The following is an 18,779-nucleotide window of genomic DNA, read 5'->3' as shown; positions in this document are numbered from 1 at the left end:
TGCCAAACAGAAAAGAAAAAAGACTAACTGCCCTTGAAATAGTAACTCAATCCAAGGAGGGAAGGTTTATTGCTAGAAAAACTTTGTTTCTTATTTATCAGATCCCTCAAGCTGGATTTATGAGCAGGAGAACACAACAAAAATGGTTTTTAGGAAAAAGCACCTGGCAGCAAAGACAAACGTGGCTTAGAAGAGGGCAAGACAGGATGCAGGGAGGTTAATTAGGAATCCTGCTGCTGCTGCTATGTCGCTTCAGTCGTGTCCGGCTCTATGCGACCCCATAGACGGCAGCCCACCAGGCTCCCCTGTCCCTGGGATTCTCCAGGCAAGAACACTGGGGTGGGTTGCCATTTCCTTCTCCAATGCATGAAAGTGAAAAGTGAAAGTGAAGTCCCTCAGTCGTGTCTGACTCTTAGCGACCCTGTGGACTGCAGCCCACAAGGCTCCTTGGTCCATGGGATTTTCCAGGCAAGAGTACTGGAGTGGGTGCCATTGCCTTCTCCCCCAATTAGGAATCCTAAGGGGGGAATTAATGATCCTATAGCCCCACAATGGCCAAAACTGGCTCTATGTCTGAAACAGGTTATGGTGCTCAGTCCCTGGCTGACTATGTGCTCCTTGAAAACAAGGTTATTCATATGAATATCACTCACAGCATCCAGTATCATGCCGTCAAATGGCGGGCACTAAAATGGTCATAGGAACATAGAAAGCTACTCCTGTAAGGGCCCTCAGTGCACAAAAAGAAACTAAGGCTCAAAGACCTGAAAATGATTTGCTCAAGGACACAGAATGGGTGAACGGTGAAAGGAAAGAGCAGAGGTTGTGAAAACAAGATGGTCTGTTCAAATCCAAGGTTGTTGTAAGGCCTTGGGCAAATTACCCAACCTTTCTCAGTCTATTTTTGTAGAGCTGCTATGGGGATTCTAAGAGATACTGCCCTCTAGATACAACCACAAATTTACAGGAAATACAGAGGATAGAGATATATTAAACACACCACAGATAATGCAATGAGCAAAATTTCTACAGGAAAAACAATCCAGCTCCTTCAACAAATAAAGGGGGGAGGGTTTCCCAGGTGGCTCAGTGGTAGAGAATACACCTGCCAATGCGGGAGATGTGAGTTTGATCCCTGATTGGAGGAAGATCCCACATGCTGCAGGGCAACCAAGTCCATGCATCACAACTATTGAGCCTGTGCCCTAGAGTCCTGCAACAAGAGAAGCCACCACAATGAGAAGCCCGTGTGCTGCAACTGGAAAGTAGCCCCCACTCTTTGCAACTAGAGAAAAGCCTGCGCAATAACAAACACCAGCACAGCCAAAAATATATAAATAAAATGTCAAAAAAATAATAATAAAGGGGGGAAAGTGAACTTATAAGTATCTGGAGTGGTGATGGCTGCACAATAATATGAACATACAGAATGCCACTGCACTGTATGGCTAAACTGGTAACTTTTATATTGTATATATTTTTTACCACAATAAAAAAAAGTTCAAAAAATTCTTAAAAAGGAATACATTGTGAAATACTTAAGGACAAAATATGATCATAGCTAAATTTCAAAGCACAGGATAAGGAAAAGTAGATAAAGGCATAAATGAAATAATACTGACCATGAATAAATAACTCCCAAAGCTGAATGATGGGTACAACATGCTTCATTAACCTACTCTGTCTACTTTGCATATGTTTGAAATTTTCGATATTAAAAATAAAGATTTGCTTAGGTTTAAATCCTGGCAACTCCATTTAGTAGCACTGTGGCTGTGGGCTTATTTCTTAACCTACTGGTGTCTCAGTTTCTTACCTATATGATGAGGAACAATAGCACCTACTTCTAGGGTTGAGATAAGGATGATTTTTTATATTTAGACATATCTAAAATTTATATACAATATACGAAAATCTTATATGTAAATATCTTATATATGTGAATTCTCTAAGATTATATATAAATTTATATTATCTAGGTTACACACACACAAATGGCCCAGCACATAGTAACCTTCAGTAAGTATCAGCTCTATTAGTATGAACACAAGGAACTAATATAGTCTCAATACAATGGGCACCCAAATCATGGCAGCTGTTGTTAATATAAACGGCCGTTAGGTCTAGAACCCAGGCAAGATTTTTAATCAAGTATTTGACACGTCTCCTTGAAAGACCAGGTCAATGACCCACTGGCAACTCTAACATCCCTGGTGTCTCCTGACAAATACCCGAGGACCTAATACAGGATCAGGAGCTGACTAATGTTTAACTTGCTTCTTTGGAAGCAGGCAAGCCACTTTGTTTCCCAAAACCAGGTAATTTATGGTACATTTCCTAATATTTGCTGACAGAACAAAGAAGAAAGGCTCTAAGACATGATCAATGTTCACACCAGCTTTCAAAGTGATTTGGTAAAACTATAAAAAATAAACACCCAAATAGGGTGCACCATGCAGATAAGAGCTGACAAAGAAATGGTAATTTTTCCCTGAGCAAATATACAAGTAATAGATGAGTGCTGAGACTAAGCTCTTTAGGTCTTCACACTCTCCTTCCCACCACCCTCCATTTTAAGAGAAGACAAACTCTCTTTCAACATACTTCAAGTATGTTTGCTGGATTGCTTCCTTGAAATGATAAAATTACAGACAAAGAGCTCATTCTAATCCTTCTATCAATTTAAATACAAATTGGCTTAGGAATATTATTACCTTTTCCACCTGCTCTAGGAGACTATGTGAGGGTATCACGCACTCCAATTATGGGACATGTCCTCCCCACTCTGATCAAAAGCAGGAATATGGATGCCACTTGATCTATTAGTAATCACACATCTCAAGTTTCTGCTCAAGTTGCTCCCATTGCACACAGTGTCCTCTCTCTATCTCCAGAGCCTAAATCACCTGTGACCATACTTTCTAGAAACAAAGGGGAAGAGAAGAGAAGCACTGCATGAGAAAAGGTATCTGGGTGCTGCTTCTGGGTAATCTGGGAGATTTGGCCCAAACACAGAAGCACTGGTATTTCATATTATAAGCACAACCAGAAGGAATATTAGAAATTAAGATAGTCCTGGACAATACATGGTCACTATCTTTATCCTACAAGACCCAGTGTAAATGCTCGCTTCTCCAAAAATGTTCCCTAGGCAGAACAATCCCTCCCTCCTCTGAACTTCCCTATCACTTTACCCCTTTATAGTACTGTTAAAGAGTTTATACCGTGTTTCTTACAACTCTCTTGTGTAACTACACACCAAACAGAATAACAAAAAATGAAAAAGACAGATAATGCTAAGTGTTGACAAGGACATGGAGCAACAGGAATTCTCTCATGCACAACTGATGAGTGTGATCTGATATGCCTCTGAAAACTGTTTGTCAATACCGCTAAAGCTGAACCCTATGGACTTGAGTTATGTGGTTGGAGACCACTCACTGTTGTCCCTTGACAGTTCTGCCCACAGTCCTTTGCTCCATCACTGCCTCTGTCTAAAATGCTTCCAGCATTCTTTCTCCTAACCCAAGGCTGATCCAGACCACTCTTCCTGGTCACTCCAGCCCAAAGAGATCTCTTCTATAGCAAACTCTGCTATTTACCTATTTCCTCTGACAAACAACTTGGATTCTTCATGTATTAACTGTATCATCTGGTTTTATAATGTACTTTTAGTAACATCTAACCTGCTCCTCACAATACATTGTGAGGAAAGCAAGATATAGATTATTAACCCTATTTTATAGATGCTTCTGAATTGTGGTGCTAGAAAAGACTCTTGGGAGTCCCTGGGACAGCAAGGAGATCAAAGCAGTTAATCCTAAAAGAAATGAACACTAAATATTCATCAACTGAATACTTTGGCCACCTGATGCAAAGAGCTGACTCATTGGAAAAGACCTTGATACTGGGAAAGACTGAGGGCAGGAAGAGAAGGGGCAACAGAGAATGAGATGGCTGGATGGCATCACTGACTCAGTGGACATGAGTTTGAGCAAACTCCAGGAGATAGTGAAGGACAGGGAAGCCTGGCATGAAACAGTCTATGGGGTCAAAAAGCCGGACATGACTTAGCGACTGAACAATAATAGATGAGAAAACGAAGTTTCACACAGGAGAAAATGACTTTTTCCAGTTTTTCTGACCAAATTAGTTCCAGGAAACAAAAGATCCTAGTCTTCTAAACCAAACTGTCTTATCAGCTACAACTTCATGATTACCTTATCTCCCCAGAGACCACAGGTTCCCTGAAGACAAGAGACTGTTTTACACATTTACATCCCTCACAGCACCAAGGGAGGCACTCAGCGAGCTCCATACAGTTTGACCGATTGATTTCAATACTGTCCCCAAACTATGAGACTGAACACAGGCATATTTCCTCTTCCTCCAGACCTCATGGACAAAGCTAAATTGTTGGAAGAAATCGTGAACAAAACACGGCATCCCAAATAACATTTCTTTTTTGAGGGAAGGGACAAAGAAGAGCCCTTCAAGACAGGGTAAGCTCAACGTCTCCTCCATTTCTTAGGGCTCCATGCTGCTAAGTGTTCAAAGGTGGCTGGCAGAGGCAGTAGCAATGGGTTTCAAAAACCACAGAGTAGTCATAATTAACAAGTCAAACATCGATCAAATGGGAATTCCCTGACAGTCCGGTGGTGAGGACTCCACACTGTCACTGCTGAAGGCCTGGGTTCAATACCTGGTTAGGGAACTAAGATCCCACAAGCTGCACAACACAGCCAAAATCAAAATAAAAAACAACTAATGCCAGAAACCACACCTCAATTCTACTTGCAAGCAAAACAGAGAGCTATCTTAAGACTGCATATAAAACTTAAAATAATTAAATCTGAAACTTCATTTTCTTCATCCTTAAATAAGCAGCTAGACATCATCAACTCTGGAAATCAGTCAAAGAACTGATGTGAGAAGAATAGGGCAAGCACTAAGCAGATGTATGCACCCCCAAGCCTGAAGGACAACGTTGCCTCTTACCCTAAGGTTCTTGACTTTACACACTGGCTGACAGACACCTCGGCAACAGAGGAGAAAATCTAGATAACAAGCAGAAGAAAGGAAAAGAGGGAGGGGAGGTAAAAAACAAATTGAAACACTGAAAGTGAGATATTTAAATAGGCCTCATGGCCTAATGCTACACCCACCAATGCTGCTATTTTCAGTTTGAACCCTCAACCAAAATATCCAGGCCAAGGCAGTAGAGGTAAGTATAAGCTAGGACCTGTTGTATTTATCTGAATGTAATTTGAAGGCAGCAATCATGTCTTGTTTGGTTTGTATGTTCTCCATAGGGAGAACTCATAGTTAGTACTCCAAATTCCTGGAACAAATAGTTGGACTTCGGGATGGAAAGCAGCTGACATAACCTTGCTACAGCAGCTAGGTACTTAACCTACTTATCATGGTAACTCTACCCAAGACCCTAATTTTAGTAAAGTTAATTTTAATTGGTGTGAAAATCAATTTAGGATGAGTCTTTAAGATATGAAGAAAAGAGGGGTGGGAAAAAAAAAAAAGATATGAAGCAAAGTTATTCTTGTGTTCAACTGATTCAGGCACATCATTATTATATTGAGAGCACTGTTTCTCAGTGCCAGCTTACTGCTATTTGGAAGAACAAAGTCTCAAAGACCTTTTAACATGGTCTGTGTAAGCAGAGAACAGTTGATTTCTCAGTGCAGCATGATCATACCTTCCAGAAAGGAAACCCAGACGCAGAGCAATAACCCAGACCTAGAGAAATAATGAGTTATGGACACGAATCTTTTCAATCTACTACTGCATTTGCTTTCACTAGCATGAAGAATTACAAAGGAAAACTAGACAAACAGATCAACAGACACCAGGCAAACACTACCTTTAACTAGGCTTAGTGAAATCCTTCATAAAACAAACAAACAGCAGATAGCTAAATATCAGCTAAATGCCTCTAGAACGAAAACCTGGCCAACAACACTAAATCTGACCTTCTAAATGAGACTACTTACTTGGAATAAAGCAATGATTCTTACCTTGACAAATAAACAGAACTATTCAGTCTCTACAGATGGCATTTTAAGGGCCAGGTAACCTCAGCAGACGTTATCTCATAAAGCCAAAGCTCTAAGGAAATGCAAATTTCTGGTCCAGTGTTTTTCCAGTCCTAGTGGTGTTTGGGAATCTTACGGTGTTTTTTTCAATTTTTCTTTTATTCTATGATTTTAAACAGCTTGCTACATTTTTGAATGTAACTTTTTAGTTGTGGGATCCAAGTTTGCCCCATGGAACAAAAGCTCCAAGTTTACAGTGGAACTCAGTAGATAATTTCGTAAATTCATCTCACAAGCAATTTTTCAGCAATTTGTCCACTCTAAAAAGCAATACCCATCTGTTTATATACTGAAAGGTGTCTATGAACCCAGAATTTAACCCTGTGAGATACTCTCAATACTCTCACAAAGCCCGTCCTCCTTTCAGAGATAAATTCTCAACCCACATATTGAAGCTGAAACTCCAATACTCTGGCCACCTGATGCAAAGAGCTGACTCATTTGAAAAGACCCTGATGCTGGGAAAGATTGAGGGCAGGAGAAGGGGACGACAGAGGATGAGATGGTTGGATGGCATCACCGACTCAATGGACATGGGTTTAGGTAGACTCCAGGAGTTGGTGATGGACAGGGAAGCCTGGCGTGCTGCGGTTCATGGGGTCGCAAAGAGTCGGACATGACTGAGTGACTGAACTGAATTCCCATAAAACCAGACATTCAGACTGTTGAGAGGTAAAAGCATGACCCAATATTATCCAGTCCAACCCTAGTGTTTTACAGACAGGAAGACTGAGATCAAGGGAGTATTAGGTAATTACAATTAACATGAGTTTGGCCAGTATCAAAAGCCCACTGAATGCTATCCCTGCTCCCCCAGTGGAACAGCACTGGGCATGGTGGGAGGATACTCAGATTTGCACTTCAGTCAGTGGAAAACTCCAAATACATGTGTCTGAGCCTAAGAAAATCTGAATATTCAACCACAAACTCCAGACCCCTACCCCAACATAGAGAGCAGGAGACAGCAGACAGTCTGCATGGCTTCTTGGAGATGCAGACTAGAACCTTGAGATAATATATCCAATCCTTCCTCCCCTCCTCCTAAGAGGCACAGCACATTTATTCACATGGAGGCCATTATGAAGTGACAGAAAGACTGAGGAAATGGAAGGGCTGCAGAAACAGAAGAAATAACTAACAATACTTGAGCAGATGCCTGTCTTCAGGTTATTCAATAGTTAACTCCCCACTAGAAGAACAGTCAAATCCTTTTTGTTACCAGGCCTCACCCTTCAGCCCTCTATTTTATGAAGCAATAAGGAAAGGGGCTTGGCCAATCCCATGCACTGAATGAGTAGCCAAGGACTAGACCAAACATCCTCAGGCCCACGACTAGACTCTCAATGTACCCCACTGCCCCTTTCTTTCTCGTCCTGAGAGTCTGTGAGCTATATCCCACCATGAGTCTGAAACTTTCCTTACAGTACCAAGGAGGCAGTTGTAGGACAGCAGGCTAACATTACTGCTGCCATTTTCCTCCCTCCAGTTGTACATTTTATATATAAAGCTAAAACTGAATTAAAACTAGGTTTAAAAAAAAAAAAAAACTAGGTTTTCAGGCACTCGTGAAAATCCTATCTCCACCTCTATACCCCTACCACTGCCTAAGGAAAAAAGGGGAGGGAAGGGAAGAGAGGGAAGAGAAAGGAAGAAAGAAAACACCTCTCCAAAAGATACAGTGGCTTAAAATTCAACATTCAAAAAAAAAAGATCATGGCATCCAGTCCCATCACATCATGGCAAATATATGGAGAAACAATGGAAACAGTGAGAGACTTTATTTTCTTGGGCTCCAAAATCACTGCAGATGGTGATTGCAGCCATGAAATTAAAAGACGCTTGCTCCTTGGAAGAAAAGCTACGACCAACCTAGACAGCATATTAAAAAGCAGACACATTTCTTTGCCAACAAAGGTCCATCTAGTCAAAGCTATGGTTTTTCCAGTAGTCATGTACGGATGTGAGAGCTGGACCATAAAGAAAGCTGAGCGCCAAAGAACTGATGCTTTTGAACTGTGGTGTTGGAGAAGACTCTTGAGAGTCCCGTGGATTACAAGGAGATCAAACCAGTCAATCCTAAAGGAAATCAGTCCTAAATACTCATTCGAAGGACTGATGCTAAAGCTCCAATACTTTGGCCACCTGATTCAAAGAACTGACTCATTAGAAAAGACCCTGATGCTTGGAAAGACTGAAGGCAGGAGTAGGGGATGACAGAGGATGAGATGGTTGGATGGCATCACCCGACTCGATGGACGTGACTCTGAGCAAGCTCTGGGAGTTGATGGCCAGGGGAGCCTTGCATGCTGCAGTCCACGGGGTTGCAAAGAATCAAGACACAACTGAGTGCACTGAACTGAAAACAGTCTTACCTGTCTTCTCCTCAGCTCCCCAGATTTCTCCTCCTGGCTTAGTCTTTTCTCTGAAGTCTAGGCTTAAACAATTTCTCCGATGAACTCCCACCCTTACCATCCATGGATGGGTTAGTTTCCTTCATCCATGCTCTGACGGTGCTTGTTTCTGTCACAACACTTCTCACACTGCCTGTTTCTTTGCCTGTCTTCCCCGAGACACCCAAATTCCCAAGCTTAGTGCTGTGTGTGGCAGATGCTTAATAACTGTTCTATAAATGGAAAACTTTCCAGTAACGAGGTTCCCGATGAAACACAATCTCAACAGGTAGCCTATTCAAATGTTAGCCAGGTGGCCAGCTGGTCTATGACTTTAAGTCCGTCAACTAGAAGATTCTCTCCAATAAACAATTCAGAACTTTCTGACTTTATTATCATACTCAGGGGTTTGGGCTTTAATATGTAAGCAATATTGGGCCATCAGATTTTTAAGGCAAGTGCAACATGATCAAATCTGTTTTTGTTGCCCTATTACACATCTTTGGAACACCTCCCAACCCAACCCTCTGTTGGCTTCAAATCAAAATTCCACCTACACTTCACAAACATAAACACCACATGCTACCACCACACCCCCCAAAGCGCACAAAGACACAGAAGCAGTCAAACCAAAGGGAATTTTGAAAGACTAAATGCAGCATTTAATTCCATCTTAACCACCTGCAAGCAACAAGGATCCATAAATACCCTCTAGAAACCCAAAACCTAATTCCTCTTGTGTGCCTTTATGGAAAGAAGAGGGCAGGGAGAGGGAGCATTTCATAAAGGTAATCCATTTAACCATCCTGAGTAGTTCTGATCTGAGCTGCTGCCTAGCACTGCTATTCTTGATCACTGCAGCCCCATTCGCCAAAACCCAGGATGACCAGAAAGGAAGACGAAAACAAGGTGAGGCTGGGAAGTCCCCTGGGTTCTATTTCAACAGCAGGAGGTCCCTTTGGAAGATACAGAAGGGGCAAGCAGAAATCTGCAAAAAAAAGGCTTCAGTGATAAGGAACTTTAATCTGCAGAGTTGGGGAAAGGGGGTAAGGAAGCTTAACCAAAGGGGCACAAGCAGGCCTGGGTTCTTGTCGGAGAACTGCATGCCACACCCTACTGCAGATGATGCCTAATCACCATTTTGCATTTACAGAGCACTCTGGGCTTAAGGGAGGCTCTAAGAGTGCCTGCTTTGCCAGTCACAAAAGGACAAATATTGCACGATTCCACTTATATGAAGTACTGAGAGTAGTCAAATTCACAGAGACAGACAATAGAATGATAGTTGCTAGGAGGGAAAAAGGAATGGGAAGTAAGTGTTTATATGTAGCTTCAGTTGAAGAAGATGAAAAAGTTCTAGACACAGATGGTGATAGTTGCACAACAATGTAAATATATTTAATGCCATAGAACTGTACGTTTTAAAATGGTTAAAATGGTAAAATTTTATCTTATGTGTACCTTTACCAAAAAAAAGCATACCAGCTTTAAAATTATATTGTCTGCAGTTATCAATTACATGACCCTGAGCAAGTCATATAAACTCTCTAACTCTTGTTTCTTCTGCAAAACAGGTTTAATAATAGTAGCTAATTCACACAGTAACTCTTTGAGAGCTAAATGAGATACTTCACACAAAGTCCTTAATCTAGTGACTGGTACATGGAAAGTACTTAATAAATGTTAGCCTACTGCCACAATGCACTTCTCACAGCCATTTCTCATAGGCCCCACACAACCCTGTGAGAGTTTACAGAGAAAGAAACTGAGGCTCAGAGAATCACAATGAGTGGCCAAGTTCACTGTGCCAGAACAAATCAAATCCTTTGTCCATAAGAGATGTCCTGTCCTCTCCACTTGTTAATTTGGTGACCTAAGGCAAGTGCCCTAAACCTTGCTGTTTCAATTCTCAACTAGAGCTGTAAAAAAGGAAATATAAACCAAATGCCACAAGCTACCTCACAGAACTAGATGAGAAATGAAATCAGATGATGGTTACAAAAGAGAACTATAAAACATAAACAAAGTACTATGCAACGAAAGTGGTAATTTATGAGAGTGCCTGCTTTGCCAGTCACTAAAGGACAAATATTGCATGATTTGTTTTGCAGCGCACAAAACCTGGCCTCCTTTTAATGCTGGGACTAAACAACTTCCTGGTGATTTCATTTCACTCGGGATTCCGGGTCTTAAGGCCTGAATAAGTAATTTAGTGTTCTTTCAAAAGGTGGCAAACTATGGTAGAAACAAAAATATTACTGGGAAAAAATATATATATATATGTTACTGGACTGGGAGTCAGAAGACTGAAATCCTAGTTCTGATTCTGTCACTAAAGCAGTCTGTGAATTTAGACAACTTACTTACCCCTTCCGAGGTTCAGTTAACCGGAAAGAGGGAAAAGGCAGGGAAAAAAGTTAAGACTAGAGAGGACCCCTTGGCAGCCCTATTTACCACTACTCTTAAATCCACGATCTTGCAAAAGGGATCCTCCAGACTCCAGAGAACTACAGCAAATATCAGGAGACTCGAGACCTGGCCTAGGAACACCCCTGCCTGATCTTTAGACACCAGGCATCAAACACACTGGAAAACTAGAACACTTGCCAAGTTAATTTTAGTCCACTTTTACCCCTCTGGGCCTTATCTGAAAATAAGAGAAATAAATCTCTAGTTGAAAGCAGCAGAGTCTAAGCAATTGACTTGAGCCACTTTCTGCTCCCCCTCCCTTTAAACACTATAGAATGGGCAAGATTTGGAGGAACATGCCATAAACAAAAGATGGACCTCACTGCTTTAAATGACCTACGCCTTCCTTGAGCCAAAACCCCAGGGAACTTTAGTGTGCTGGAAATCTGGAGTCCTCTGTATCCATCCACTTCTAAGGGGCAATATTAGCAAGAAATCTGTAAGAACTTCCTTTCCCTCCGACCTCGCACAGATCCAGGATGGAATTCCATCCATAGTGGACACTGACCCGTGAACGAGGGAGGACGGAGACAGGTCTCTCATCTAATGATGTGACTCCAAATCCGTTCTGCACTGAGAGATTACACAAGCTCACACTAAGAAATAAATAACAGACACCAGCACTACGGCTTTACACTTCGGTGGCTACACACTGTGATTTGGAACATATTCTTTAACCTCTCGGAGCCTTGATTTCTGTTTGTAAATGGGGTAACCTCAGAAGGCCGTCTTGAGCATTCTATGAAACAGCTGCCGAAGTTCCTGCGTCAAGTCCGTTAAATGTTACCTGTTGGTATTAAACACTTCTCTTACACATCAGTTTCCTCCCTGAATCCACAAAATACCCTGCAAGGCGACTTTCTTTCTCCCGGTTCACTGAAAGGCAAACTGAGGCTCGGCCGGGAAAAGGCTGCGTGAACTGCGGCGCGCGGCCCCAGCTTGAGGGCCTGCTGTTGTTCCTCTAAGAAGCCCAAGGTGTGCCACGAGCCCAGGACCGGGAGAGGCGGGGACCGAGGAGGCACTAAGGTCCTTAGGGAGCCAAGCGGGTCCAGTTTTGCGCGCCTCGGGGACCCCGCAGACCCAGCCCGGGAGGGAGAGTCGGAAAATGCCCCAGGTCTGGGCCGGAGCCGGGGCCGGGCCCGCCCGAGGCCTCCCCGGCGCGGCCTCCACTCCCCCCTCCTCCCCTCGGCGGGCGGGGCGGGGCGCGAGCACAAAAGACTCCAACTTCCGAGCTGGCGCGGGCCCACCCCGCCAACTCCTGGCCCAGGCCCGGCCCGCGGAGAGGAGGCGGGCAGGGAACGCCAGGGCGGCCGGGAGCGGGAGCGGGCGGGCCCGGCCGGCGACCCAAGGCGGCGGGGCCGAGTGGAGGGGAAGGTGCGGGGGAAGGGGGCTGGGAGTTACTCCGGCTGCCGGGACTCCCAGAAAGGCCGAAAAAAGAGTTCCTAAAAATAGGCAGCGGTCCGCGCGAAGAGGTGGGTGACCGAAAAGGAACCAGGAGCACCCACTCCCCGCACCTTGAAGGAGACGCCCGCGGCCCCCACTCACCCGCGCTGAGAGATCTGGAGGAAGCCGCGCGGCGCGGAAGGAGGCGGTGCCGCCGCACTCGGGGGCGGAAGGGCGGGAGCGAGGGAGGGAGGAAGAAGGCGGCCCCGGCCGCAGCGTGAGGAGCTGAGCACACGCGCGGGGGTCGCCCCCGTCGGCCCCTCGGTTTCTCTCGGCTCAGCCCTCCCTGCGCCCGCGCTGCTCGCGCACCTCGCCGCACTGACAGCGGTGCGAGCCCAGCAGCCGCGAGTCCTTCCCTTGGCCCGGACCACTGAGGCGCGCGGCGGTGGGGGTGCCCGGAGCGGCTTCTCTCAGTTCGGCCCCGCCCGCCGTTACCGCCTTGGTCCTGCCACCCCTTGCCCCCGCCTAGGTCTCCAGAGAACAGCCTGGCAACTCTCGCGCGGCGTCCGCAGCCCCGCCCTAACAGCCTGGCTCCCGAGACCTAGCTGCTCTTCCTACCCCCTCAACCTAGCTTTGGAAAGGTCCAGAGCTTCGGCGGGGAGAAGAGAAAGGAGGGGTCGGGGCGGGGCCTAACGGGGAGGAAGGCCTGAGGTGGGAGCCTGAGGAGGCGGGGCTAGGGCGGGAGGAGACAGACGCTCTCTTACACCAGTACGGAGCGTAAGGCGGGGCGGGGCCGAGAGGGTGCCAAGGCCGAGAAGAGAGGCGCGCAAGACAAGTATGGAAGGCAGCGGCGGTCTCGCAAACCCGGGAAAGCCGAGCATGAAAAAGAGGGGGAGTGGGCGGGGCGGGGCCTACCCAGAGGAGGGGTCAAGAGTGGAGGGAGGCCCGAACGAGCTTGGGGGAGTAGGGGCCTTTAGAGGAGGGTGTTGGAGGCGGGGGCTGAAGAAAAGCCTAAAAGGGAGGAGAGATTGAAGCGGGACAGAAGGAGGCGGGCCCGGAAGCCGAACCGGGAGGAGGGAACCCGAAGGTAGCCACTAGAGGAGGAGCCGGAAGGAGGGCGATGGGGGTGGGGCGGGAGGAGGAAAGTAGGGCTGGAGGCGGGCGGAGCCTGGAGAGGGGGCCCAAACAAGTTGTTGGTGGGCGGTGCCGGGAGGATGAGGAAGAGAAGAAGTAGGAAGGAACGCCAGGTCCTTTCACTTTCAAGGGAGCCTGGTGCGCGGACAGGGCCAGGGTCCACGCTGTTGGTTGGGACTGGGCGGAGACGCCGCCGTGAGGGGCGGGAGGAGGTGCCACTTACACCTGAAAAAAAATGTTAAATTCGAGTAACTTAATCTTTCCGGGGTGCAGGAAATGTTATAACTGGATCTCGATCTGGATGCTTGTCCTGCCTCCTGAATATTTCTCCTATCGAAAACTCACCTAAATCAGTAGTGCAACCTCCGCGGAGCAGCCGGTGCATTCCCAAAGCACGCGAAGACCGCAAGCCCTTCAGCTGTAGACTTCCCTGAAGGCTGGAAAGATAAGATTCTCCATGCATCGTCCGACTTGTGATTCTGTGATTGTATTTTTCACATCCCAGTGGGAGACTTTATTTTGGGGGGCTCCAAAATCACTGCAGATGGTGACTGCAGCCATGAAATTAAAATACACTTGCTCTTTGAAAGAAAAGCTATGACCAACCTAGACAGCATATTAAGAGGGACGTTACCAACAAAGGTCTGTCTAGTCAAAGCTATGGTTTTTCCAGTAGTCATGTATGGATGTGAGAGTTGGACTATAAAGAAAGCTGAGCTCCAAAGAATTGATGCTTTTGAACTGTGGTGTTGGAAAAGACCCTCGAGACTCTGTTGGACTGCAAGGAGATCTAACCAGTCCATCCTAAAGGAAATCAGTTCTGAATATTCATTGGAAGGACTGATGCTGAAACTCCAATACTTTGGCCACCTGATGCGAAGAACCGACTCATTGGAAAAGACCCTGATGCTGGGAAAGATTGAAGGCAGGAGGAGAAGGGGACGACAGAGGATAAGATGGTTGGATGGCATCACCGATGGGATGGATATGAGTATGAGTAGGCTCCGGTAATTGGTGATTGACAGGGAAGCCTGGCATGCTGCAGTCCATGGGGTTGCAAAGAGTTGGACACGACTGAGGGACTGAACTGATTTTTCACATCACTTCTCCCAGAAACCACCTAAGAGACTGGATTCCTGAGCACAGAGCCGAGTTTGAAATGAACCCCTCCTGATTCTGCCAGACCAGCAGTTAAAGCTATACTTGTGTTGTTTAATTACCCCCATTTCTTGCTTCAAAAGGAAGAGAAATCAAATTTGAAAGATGATGACAACTGAGCCCAAGGCCAAGAGTGTTCTTCCTCCACCCCTTCTAACTGCTGGTTTCTTCTTATGCCTCAGGTCTCTGCTTAAATATCACCTCCTGGGAGTTCCCTGTTGGTCCAGTGGCTAAGACTCTGTGCTCTCAATGCAAGGGGCCTGAGTTTGATCCCTAGTCAGGGAACTAGGTCCCACATGCTGCCACTAAAAGATCCCCCATGCAGCAACTAAGACCCAGCACAGCCCCCCCAAAAAAAAGTTTAGAAAAAAAAACCTCAGAAAGATCTTCCCTGAACAGTCACCTTAAAGATATTCCCTAGTTTGCCAAACTAGGCCTCTTGTTCATGTCTTTCATGGCATTTCTTAGTCTTGTCATTTATTGATCAGTTTATGTGGTTTTGCCCATGTTCTGCACTGGAAGGTAAGTTCCATGAGGTCAGGAATCTTAGACTGTTGTGTATATCACTGTGTCACTAGATCTAGTGCATAAACCCAGTGTTCATAAAACACTTGAAGGAATGAATGAGCCAATCAAAAACCAGTTAATGAATCTGGTCCCTGCCAGCCTCCTCTGCTCTGTTTCTGGCTGCTCCCTGGTGCCTCACCTCCCTTTCTGTGTACTCGCCTTACCATGTTTGTTTGACTAGACCACAGTCTCTTAGCTCTCTCTGATATAGCACATTCTCTACTTGAATTGCTCTTTCCCTTCTACCTAGATGCCTCCTGTTCAACACTCAACTCATGGAGGACCTCCTCTGAGAGGTCTTCTCTGACCGGCCCCCACCAGGAAAGTTGAAGCACTCACCCCTTCCTGTTCACGGCCTCAATTATAAAACTTCTCTATGCTGGTGACATCATCTTCCCTCCTGGCATCCTGCTGGCACTGAGGATTATGATCATGGCCTATAAAATCCTGTGTGATCTGCCTCCTCCTACTCTTCAGACCTTATCCCCTATTGTATTCCTCTTACATCATCTCACTCTACTCCAGCCACATGGCCTCCATCCTGTTCTCTGGCCATGCCAAACATACTGCTGACCTTAGGGCCTTTGCACTGGCTCTTGTGTCTGCCTCAAATGCTCTCTTCCCAGATATTGGCATGGCTCGCACCTCCTTCAGGTCTCTGCTCAAATGTCACTTTCTTAGGGAAGCCTGAGGAAATGACCCACATTTAAAATAGCAGCACTCCACTCCTCTGCACTTCCTCACACCCTTTCTTAGTGAATTTTTCTCCATTGCAGTTATCACAACATGAAATATTACATTTATTGTGTCTCCTACCCCCTACCTTTCACTGCAGTGTGATTGCCACAAGGATTTTGTCTGTTTTGTTCATTCCCCAGAACCTAAAACAGTAGGTCCTCATTTAACATTAGTTGAATGCATGGTTATGAATTCAACAAAGAAATGCTAGGAGTACTCTGCGTCATCCAGAAGAATCCCTGAAGATTAGAGTATAAAGGGAGACGTTTCTGAGGAAATATACTGGCAACACTAGCTAACACGGAGCATTTACTAGTTGCCAGGCAATCTGCTAAGTGCTTTTCAAGCTTGTTCCCACAACAGCCCTATGTTCAGTTCCATTCAGTCGCTCAGTCCTACTCTTTGCAACCCCATGGACTGCAGCACACCAATCTTCCCTGTCCATCACCAGCTCCTGGAGCCTACTCAAACTAATGTCCATGGCGTCAGTGATGCCATCCAACCATCTCATCTTCTGTCGGCCCCTTCTCCCACCTTTAATCTTTTCCAGCATCAGGGTCTTTTCTGAAGAGTTGGTTCTTTGCATCAGGTGGCCAAAGTACTGGGGCTTCAGTTTCAGCATCAGTCCTTCCTATGAGGTAGTTACTATTATAATCCCTATTGTACAGAAACTGGCGAAGAGGTTAACTTTCCCAGGGTCATACAGTTAATAAGTGGTGGAGTCCAACTTTAGAGCCTGCATGCTGAGTCACTATACTGCCTACCTTCTGATTATTAAAGATCAACCACTATTGGTCTAATAAGGGTGAAGCGTGAAGATGAGATATCCGTTTCTGAACAGTGTGGTGCCTAGAGTTGTGGCAGAATTTTTTCTTAGCCACTATATTAGGGTTCTCCAAAGAAACAGAACCAATAGGATATGTTGAGATATATAGAATAAGAGATTTATTACAGGAATTGGTTCACAGTTATGTGGGCTTGAGTAGTCCCATGATCTGCCATCTGCAAGCTAGAGAACCAGGAAAGTCAATGGTATGATTCAGTGCAAGTCCAGAAGCCCAAGAGCCAGGAGCACCAATGTCCGGTGTCCTGGGCAAGAGAAAATGGATGTCTCAGCTCAAGCAGAGGAGCAAATTCATCCTTTCATCTTTCTGTTCTATTCAGGCTTCAACAGATTGTAAGATGCCCACCCACATTGCCCTTCTTTACTTAGCCTACCAATTCAAATGCTAATCTCTTCCAGAAACACCCTCACAGTCACACCCAGAAATGTTTTACCAGCTATCTGGGCATAATTTAGCCCATCAAGTTAACATAAAATTAACCATCACAGGGACTTCCCTGGTGGTCCAGTGGTTAAGACATCACCTTCCAATATAGGAGGTGTGGATTTGATCCCTGGCCAGGGAACCCATAAGACCCCACCTGTCTTGCATCAAAAAAACAGAAGCAATGTTGTAACAAATTCAGTAAAGACTTTTTTTTTTAGTTTTTTAAAAAAATTAACCGTCACAACCACCATGAGAGAAGCCAGATAGAGAACAAAACCCATCACACAGAAGAGGGCAGGACGAAGAAAATGTTGCTGGAAAAACTGAGCCAGAGACCTGATAAAGACATACCTGAAGCCTGACTTACCTCCGGACTTTTCTGTGCACCAGTGTATCTTTAGAGGTTGAATAATTTGAGTAGGAATTTTTTTTTTTTCTAACTTACAACAAAAAAGATTTCCTAATGGAAGCAAATGAGTAGGGTTCAACAGGTGGAGGTATTAATGTCTCACATTTTTATGAGGTATTTGTTTACAGAATGCTGGAGGGTATTCCAGACAGAGGGAAAAGCAAGTATGCAGGCAGGAATGTAAGAGCTTGAGGTTTCTGCAGCACAAGGTATAAACTGAGTTAGATTTCCCTGGTGGTCCAGTGGGTGAGACTATGAACTCCCAATGCAGGGGGCGCGGGTTCACTGCCTGGTCAGGGAACTAGATCCCGCATGCCACAACTAAAGGTTCCATAGGCCTCAAGTAAGACCTAGTGCAGCCAAATACATAAATTTTTAAAAAGAAGTAAGGTAGAACTAGTATCTGGAAGAACTGATTTCTCCACTCAACTTTGTAGGCGGTGGGAATAATTGAAAGCTTCTGAGCAGAAGTTGCTTTAAAATGGTGACGTTGGAAGAACTTTTGAAAGCAATCTGATTTGACTCTAGGTTCTGTGTTTGTCCCCATCTCACAAACATGTGAGAAAATGTGGCAGGCCGATGTCTCACAGATGGTAGGTGAAGGAACAAAGATTTGAACGTAGGGTCATCTGAGCCCCAACTCATGCTGTCAGTGATCTCCTGTCTCCACCATTGGAATTAATTTCTGCCCTCTGAGCTCACCCAGAATGGGCGAATCCTTTTTCAGAGATTTCACAGTGACATTGGTAGAGCTACCCAGATCTGAATTAGGAAGATGGATTCAAGGGGAGGGAAGAGTAGAGGGACTCCGCCTTTGTGGGAGGCAAAGGAAAAGGCAGATGAGGAAAGCAGGCGAATGAAGAGGAGGGAGCAGATGACAGAGAAGTGATGAGGAGAATCAGCAGGACCTGGAGAAGGAACAGATGGCGATGGAGGGATGAAAGAAGGAAAAAATTAAGGCAGACACAGGCTTGTGTTTAGAACAGAGGTTGCCAGATCAGATACCTACAGGGCCAGGTGAGTACCATAAATAAGCAAAGTGATCAGGTTTAAGATAATAGGGAGTCATGGAGTCTGTAGCAAGCCTAGAGATCACGCCCCTTCTAAAGGAGGTACCTACAACTCATGTGGGAGTATAAGCTCCCAGTGT

At 45.2% G+C, this 18,779-nt stretch overlaps 1 protein-coding gene and 1 long non-coding RNA gene across 3 annotated transcripts in view; one reads left to right on the top strand and one right to left on the bottom strand.

Annotated features, from left to right (window-relative positions):
* Positions 1-12,646, bottom strand: part of RALY (RALY heterogeneous nuclear ribonucleoprotein) — an 83,078-nt gene extending 70,432 nt beyond the window's left edge. For both annotated transcript variants that reach the window (XM_043884200.1, XM_043884201.1), the window contains exon 1: positions 12,515-12,646. The gene's annotated coding sequence lies outside the window, so the exon portion shown is untranslated. The remainder of the gene's footprint in view (positions 1-12,514) is intronic.
* A 461-nt stretch (positions 12,647-13,107) lies between these two features.
* On the top strand, positions 13,108-14,080 carry LOC122681780. The gene is made up of 2 exons (XR_006337101.1): positions 13,108-13,187; positions 13,760-14,080. It is a non-coding gene; the product is annotated as an uncharacterized LOC122681780 (long non-coding RNA).
* Positions 14,081-18,779: the final 4,699 nt, after the last annotated feature.

The sequence above is a fragment of the Cervus elaphus genome, chromosome 23 (genome assembly GCF_910594005.1).
Source record: "Cervus elaphus chromosome 23, mCerEla1.1, whole genome shotgun sequence".
NCBI classification, from domain to species: Eukaryota; Metazoa; Chordata; class Mammalia; order Artiodactyla; family Cervidae; genus Cervus; species Cervus elaphus.
This window is presented reverse-complemented; position numbering and strand designations above follow the sequence as displayed.